The sequence below is a fragment of the Typopeltis vanoorti genome, chromosome 13 (assembly GCF_054136105.1).
Source record: "Typopeltis vanoorti isolate ZY-2024b chromosome 13, IOZ_Tvanoo_1.0, whole genome shotgun sequence".
Lineage (NCBI taxonomy): Eukaryota > Metazoa > Arthropoda > Arachnida > Uropygi > Thelyphonidae > Typopeltis > Typopeltis vanoorti.
Genome location: NC_143561.1, coordinates 13464925 through 13473570, shown reverse-complemented (window position 1 = coordinate 13473570; position 8646 = coordinate 13464925).

The window sequence follows — 8646 nt, the reverse complement described above, 5'->3', positions numbered from 1 at the left end:
CCTCTACAGATAACGGGGAATATGAAAAGCATTCTTGCTTCGCCCCTTTAAGCCAGTCCTTTTAAGGACTTATAAAAAAAAAACATAAAATGTAATACTCGAATAGGTTTGTTCATCTTCAAATATTCGGTTTTCTTAAGTCGATAATAATATTGAAAATAAAACATATATAAAAAATACAAGTGCCATAATTATAATTAATATTTTCTCCCTTTTCGCGAGCTAATTCAAACAGTTTCGTTGAACACAGTTTGAAAGATCGTCATCAAATTTTCTGTTATGTGCCCTCAAGGGCACAGGATACTACACATACGAACCACTGAATTAGAAACCTTTATGCAGATATACGTAAACGTCACTTACGCAGCGTATATGCAAAATGCTTGGTCACGTGCGTCATTACGTGTTTTGGGCAACTAAGAATGCCGTTTGAACCTAATGGGAAAAACAAAAGATCTTTCGGAGTTCGCTAAAAGACTTACTGTGGATATGTAGCTGGAGCCATGATTTTGAAAACAGCATAACTGACTGCTGGTTTCTCAAAAGATGGGATATGCTGGGTGTTTAATCAGTGGAAAAATAACCCACATTGCTTATGTTAGAGGCATAACTATGGTCCTAAGATTTCTTGTACGGAGAAATAGAACTTTATGTGTGCAGCAGTTGACCGAAGCTTGCCTTCTAAACATAAGGTTCTGGGAGTGGTGTCATGGCGTGGGACATGTTCTGTTGGTACGGAACGGGTCCCTTGACATTGAATATTGGAACATTGTTGACGATTAAGGGTATCCTGCAATGTTGACTTTTTATCCAGCAGGTGACTTTTGTTTTATGGACGACAATGCTACTGTCCATCGCGCAAGAATTGTTCAGCAGTGGTTCAGCGAACATGACAAATGCTTATTATTATTACGTGACACCTCCAGGGAATCCAAGGACTCATCGTGGGAGGGAACACTACTTCGCTAATACACCTCATTCTCTCCACTACTAATTAATTCTCCAACTACGATACTACTATCATCAACGCCATCTATCGCCCATCATCACCAACACAACAGTATTTTTTGTTTGTAAATTGCGTGTGTTCTGAAGGCCGATTTGTCTGTAAGCGGGATGAAAAACCCGAGTTTCACGGAGAAAAAAACTCTGCTACCATCGTCCACGATCTTCCATGGCCGACACAAAGCCCGGATCTGAACCCCATTGAGAATGTATGGGACATGTTAGAAAAATAGATCCGGGAGCAAAATGCTCTTTCAAATCGGAGCCAGTTAGTCTGGTGAACACCTGGTATGTTGTAGGCATAGATAAAATCCAACACCTTGTGGAATCGATGCCTGCCAAACCGCATATATGTTGTAATTCGGGTTAGAGGAGGTTCAACACGGTATTAAACAAAAGTTCATAATTCAATGACCGGTGTGTGTGTGTACGACATGGTGAAGTTTACATTATTACCAACTTCCTATTGACAATTTTCTTCTAAATTAAATCTGTGATCTGTCAGGAATCCAATATTGTCAAAACTTATCTTTCTTTACATAGTCTTTCTCCGCGTGCTTTACTAGCGATCCTAGGATCAAATGTTTATTTTGCTAATCTTTCCTCTCTCATTCTACAATACTTAAATATTGTAGATTTCAGTATTGTAGGTTTGGGAAACCTTGTTATCTTTTCTACAATATTTACATAACGTTATTGATTTAAATTACAAAGATATACAGCAAAACTTATTATGGCTTAACTTGGTTGCATAAGACAAAAATAATATTTAATATTTATTTATGGTAGTCATTGTGCTACAAGTTAAGAACTATAAGATTGAAATGTAATATTTTCACAAAGGATTTGATTGCCAAATGCAATACGTTTCTGAACTGTGTTTTTCATGTTTGTAACTTGAACAGTGAGTGCAAGTAAGCTAATCTTTAGTAAACAGGAGAAACCTTAAACTGCTTCCGTGCTTCCAGTAAATCTATATCGCTGATATTCTCTCCCTTTTACACTTTCTCTCTCTTTATATATATAGCAAAATTTATTTCCTTTTTTTATTTTATTTATTTTTTTAATGATGATGATGACACGTCGCATGGCCCGGTTTTGCGCATATTGAAAGGAAGTATTCTTGCATGTGCTCAAAATCGCAGCAGCCGAAAGCGTGCAGATTCAAAACGAAAACGATTAATCTTCGTGTGGCTTTTTTTTTTTTTTTAATTAGTACGTAGCAACAAAAGTTGGAACATGTTTTATTTCGTATATTTAAAATAACTTTCACCAAATTATGTTCTTTAGTTACTCATAGCAATAACATTAGGAAACTTTGCTATGTATCGCTTTACTTTGAAAGCGGGGTATTTCCCATTACTAAATTTGCATTTTTTATTTAAATTAATGCATAGCAGTCATTTGTATACATTTAATTCGCCTAGAATTAAATTAAGAAGCATATTATTGTTATATTTAACAAGTTCAATATTTTTCAGTATTTTTCAATATTTTCTCTCTCTGATATCTATTGTAAATACGAGAGCGGTCTGAAAAGTTCTCGCCCTCGACCATAGATGGCAAACATTGTCGGCAAGATTTTTTTTTTCTAAGTTGGTACATGTGTCATAATCATCCGTGTGAAATTGCAAGTCATTCTATCGAGTAGTTTGTTTTATACAGCTGTCTAAAGCAAAAGTGTTGTCTGTATCCCTTGAAATGGATAAAATTAAGTATCGTGCGGTTATAAAATTATTTGTAAAAGAAGGTTTAACACCAAAAGAAATTCATTCGAAGTTCATAAAAGTTTATGGGCACTGTTCTCTTTCATTTTCGTCAATTAAGAAATGGGCTGCCGAGTTTAAAAATGGCCGTACCAGCATTGAAGATGGTTCACGTGAAGGACGTCCAAAAAGTGTAACAACACCAGAAATCATTGATCAAGTGCACGATATGGTATTGGATGACCGGCGAGTCAAAGTGCGTGAAACTGCTGAGACTATAGGCATTTCAAAAGAACGTGCAGGATATATATTTTGCATGAAGAATTGCAAATGAAAAAGCTTTGCGCAAGATGGGTGCCGCGCTTGCTCACAGCAGATCAAAAACGCACTCGCATGAAAATCTCTGAACAGTGCTTGGAGCGTTTTTGCAAGAATAAAACTGATTTTGTGCGTCGATTTGTTACTGTGCTTGAGACTTGGATTCACCATTACACACCAGAATCCAAACAGCAGTCAAAACAGTGGACAGAAGCCGGTTGTTCAGCGCCAAAGAAGACAAATTCGGTTCCATCAGCAGGAAAGGTCATGACATCGGTGTTTTGGGATGCTTAAAGACATTTTGTTTATTAATTATCTTGAAAAGGGTAAAAGAATAACCGGGGAATATTATTCCGATCTTTTAACCAGACTAGACGAAAAAATTCGTGAGAAAAAACCCGGTTTGCAGAAGAAAAAAATCTCTTTCATCAGGATAATGCAATTGCCCACAAAAATGTTTTGACAATGGGAAAATTAAGGGATCTTCACTATGAATTGTTGGAACACCCCACCCTATTCCCCAGATTTGGCTCCCTCACTTCTGTCTCTTCCCAAAACTAAAACTCTTCCTCGCTGGTCAGCGTTTTTCTTCGAATCAAGAGGTGATTGCAGCTGTAGAGGGGTATTTTGCAGATCTTACTGAGAACCACTACAGATACGAGGTAATGGTGCCGGAGCATCGCTGGAATAAATGTATTAGTCTTAAGGGAGATTATGTTGTAAAATGAAAATAATTTTGAAATTATAAATTCGTTTTTTAATTGTTAGGTCGAGAACTATTCAGACGACCCTCGTATATATTTTTGAGTTACTCGTTACTGTGCTAGTGAAATAAAGTTGGATGTAGAATGTTCAAACTAAGAGATTCCGCATTCTAATATTTATTATTTAAACTCGTTAATCGTTAAATTAATGATCTGATAAATAAACTCTAGTAAGATAAACTCAGTTTTTCAATAGTCAAATTAAGTTCCAAACAATAAACAAGTATGAATGTAATGTTGTAATTCCCACTCTTCATTTTCTGTAGAATGATCATATTCTGTATATTCCTAGCTCATTTCATGCAGCTAAGTTAGCTGGCATGAACTGAGCTAGAAGTACAGAATACACACCAGAAAACTCTTTGTCTATATTTTTATATTAAAAATGGCAACAGGGAGAAAAAGAAAACAAAAATCTTAGTAATAACCATTAAAAGTTCACAAAAGAATAAAACACACACACACACACACATATATATATAAGTGTTACTTGAAGACTATTCAAGGTTCTCCTATTGCTTCTACTCATGTTGGATAAAAAGAGCTCCACATGATGAGAACTTTTGGAAAGATGGTATTATTACACGATGCTATATCAGTGGCCTGCCATCCATTCATGACAATGGTAAAAAACCGCATCACCCAAAATCAACACAACGCCTTCCTAGCTCAGTGGGTATCAAAGATGCTCTTTGTTTGGAAAGACTTAGGTTCGAACTCCGTTTAGGATTAAAAAAAAAAAAAAATTATAAATTGTTTTTAATTGAAGGTGAGTTACTTTCCTTCCTGAAACCAAGGTTTTTGATCCTGCAAAAATAGGCAAAACGGTCAACGCACACATTCCCTACACACAGTTAACAACACAAAACACTCTTCTTATAGCCAATTCTTATTGTCAACATCCAAGAATCCGTTAGCAGAGCTAATCTCAGGTGGTATGGTCACTTAAATAGAATGGGCGAAGAAAGATTAGCAAAACAAGTGTTCTTTGCCAGGTTGGCAGGAAAACGACCCAGAGGAAGATCAAGATATAGGTGAATTGATACGGTACAAAGTGCCTTAGATGATAGAAACATAAGATCTGATAATGTTGAAGCCTTGACAAGTAACAGACTGATTTGGAGGAAAATTGTAGATAGGAAGTTAGTAATGATGTAATTTTTTTCATGTAGTACTATCATATCCTGTACACCTCTTGAGGGTACATGGCAGGAATTTGATGATGATGATGATATACATTATGTGTGTTTTTGTATCGATGCAATGCTGTATTCTATAATCTGCTTGTGGAAAAAAAGAAATCCAAAAAAAATTAAAAAAATAATTAAATAAACATTTGTTGATGGGGTGCTTAAGGGTCAAAGCTGTATAACTGAGAGGAGACCTCCACATAGCCTTTAAAGGAATGCGGAGAACCAACCAGGGCTTCTGACCTAATGTCCAATCCTCACCTTCTCGTGGTGCACCCTGTTGGGTATCTACTTTGATACTGAACGAACGAGGATGGGCTGGCAATTTGGGATTTAGCCGACCAAATTGTATTCTTATTGGTTAAACCAAAATAAAAAATGATGGTACAACATGACGAAATTTCATGCTGGCTGGGGCGTCGCCCGGTTAAACAAGGCCCCCGTTGTTTTCGCCAGGGAACCAGGGTGAACAGCGAAAAGTCAGCTACTGGAACAAATCTGAAAACAAACCCCAACTCAACATCACCAGAGTTAAAGATCGGTACTATCAACGTAAGAAGCCTGAATGGCAAAGAAATGGAGCTAGCTGAGGAATTAGATAAGTACCAGATCGACATAATAGGGGTGACTGAAACAAAAAAGACCAAAACTGGTGAGATCTTTCTGAGCAATAAATACAAAATGTTATATTCAGGCAATAACAATCAAGGAAAAGAAGGAGTAGCCATAGTATTCAACACAAAATACGAGGCTAATCTTCTTGAATGGCAGTCAGTCTCAAGTAGAGTAATGTGGGCAAATATGAGAATGGGGAACTGGACAATGAGACTTATTTGTGCCTATGGTCCCACAAAAGGTTCTACTAAGGTAGAAGTGGAGGAATTTTTTGAGGCTTTAGAAAAAGCAACTGACACAATGAAAAAGGAAAAGTTGGTCCTTGTTGGGGATCTAAATAGTAGAGTAGGAAATGATTGTGAGACATACAAAAATATTTTGGGAAAATTTGGAGAAAAGAGCAAAGCTAATAATAATGGCAAATATCTGTTGGATTTCTGCTCAGGACATGGACTGGTTATTACTAACACCATGTTCCAACATAAAAATGTGCACAAATTCACATGGAGAGAAGAGGCTAGGAATAAGAAAAGTCTCATTGACTATGTTATTGTTGATAGTGATGTTTTCTCCCTGGTGCAGGACACCAGAGTGTACAGAGGATTTGAAATTGGAAGTGATCACTATTTAGTCTTGAGCAGGATAAAATTGAATTTCATATTGAAAAGAATAACATGTAAGAAAGTTTTCAAGCGAATAAAAGTTGAGCAGCTCTCAGATGTCAACTGTAGACTAAAATACAGAAATATTATTGAAAAGAAAATGAAAGAGTTTGAGAACAGGAATCAAACCTTGGAGATTCAGTGGCAAACTCTGAAGGAAACATTGATTGATTCTGCCAGAGAGGCATGTGGTGAGGTTGTGTGCAAAGATAAAAAAAATCAGAACTCCCTGGTGGACACAGGAAGTTAAAGAGGCAGTGAAGGAAAAGAAGAAAGCATATCAAAAGTTCCTGGCAAATAAGTCAGCTTTTACTCTTACAGAATACAGAGACAAATGTAAGAAAGCTAAACAGTGTGTAAAACTAGCTAAACAAAAGTCATGGGAGGACTTTGGCAAGAATATAGAAAATAAATATCAAGAAGGTGGCAAAATATTCTGGAGGTTGTTGAAGAAGCTTAGGAATGGAGGAAAGAGTGCTGTAAAAGGAATTAGAGATGATAAAGGTGAAATGAAAACAGGAGAAAAAGATATCCTTGAAGTATGGAGTAATTACCTTGAAAAACTGCTAAATGAAACAAGCAGTGATGACAGCACAGTGATAAAAAACACTGACCAGGCATGCAGTCAGGAATACATATCCATACTTGAAGTAGAAAAAGCCATCAAAGGCTTGAAATGTGGAAAGGCAGCAGGAGTAGATGATATTCGACCAGAAATGCTGAAGTATGGTGGTATAAGAGTCTTACAGTGGCTGCACTGCATAGTTCAGAAAGCCTGGACAGAGGGACGAATTCCCGATGATTGGAGTAGAGCTCTCATAGTACCCATATATAAGAAGGGAAATAAAACTGAATGTGAGAATTACAGAGGTATTTCCCTACTGAGTGTTCCTGGCAAGATCTATGCAAGTATACTTGAGAAACGGTTGAGAAGAATTGTGGAAGAAAAGCTTGGTGAAGAACAAGCTGGATTCAGGCCAAATAGAGGCTGTCAGGATCAGATCTTCACTTTACGACAAATAGTCGAGAAAGCATGGGAATATAACAAAGATCTGTATTTAAGTTTTGTCGATTTGGAAAAGGCATATGACAAGGTGCCAAGAGAGAAGCTATTCAATACGCTGCAGTTATATGGTGTCAATGGGGCATTATATCAAGCAATACTTAGTCTTTATTTGAGTTGTGAGTCAGCAGTTAGAATTGAAGGAAGTACAGGAAGATGGTTTAATGTTAAATCTGGTGTGAGACAAGGATGTACATTATCCCCTCTGTTATTCATTATCTATATGGATCACATTATGAAGGAATGTGGTATTAAACCTGATATCAAAATTGGAGATGTTAATGTCAGCTCTTTGCTTTATGCAGATGATGTTATACTTCTAAATAAATCCGCTACAAGTCTGCAAGATTCTCTGACTAAATTGAATAGCTGTTGTAATAGATATGGTATGAAGGTCAGCAATAAAAAGACAAAGACAATGAAAATAGGCAGAATCATTGAAAATGTCAACTGTGTTGTGAATGGAGAACCTGTGGAACAAGTAAAACATTTCAGCTACTTAGGCACAATTTTTACTGAAGATGGTAAACTAAATATAGAAATAGACAACAGAATCAGCAAAGCTGGTATGGTGGTAAGTCAACTGAATAAATTCATATGGAATAAGAAAGAAATTAGTCGGAACACTAAATTAGCTGTATACAAGACTGTGTTCAAACCAATTTTAACTTATGGATCTGAGAGCTGGGTCAGAAGTAAAACACTTGACCAAAGACTAGAGACCGCAGATATGAGAGTCCTGAGAAAGATTAGAGGCGTGAACAGATGGCATCAATGGCAATATCATATTAAAAATGAGGATATTAGGAAAGAACTTGACATTGTCAGCATCCAGGAATGCGTTAGCAGAGCTAATCTCAGATGTTATGGTCACTTAAATAGAATGGGAGAGGAAAGATTAGCAAAACAAGTGTTCTCTGCCAGGTTGGCAGGAAAACGACCCAGAGGAAGACCAAGATATAGGTGGATTGATACGGTACAAAGTGCCTTAGACGATAGAAATATAAGATCTGATAATGTTGGAGTCTTGACAAGTAACAGACTGATTTGGAGGAAAATTGTAGATAGGAAGTTAGTAATGATGTAATTTTTTCATGTAGTACTGTCGTATCCTGTACACCCCTTGAGGGTACATGGCAGGAATTTGATGATGATGATGATGACATTTGTTGATGTAATTATTTGTCTCCAAGCTTGGCCCCTCCCCCGGAAAATTTTCTGCAGACACCCATGCTTCAAAGTAATGTAAAAGTTGGGTATTGTAAAGAATTGAGGTGAGAGAAATTGGATGACCCTTCTTAGGAATAGTTATATATGGGCTAA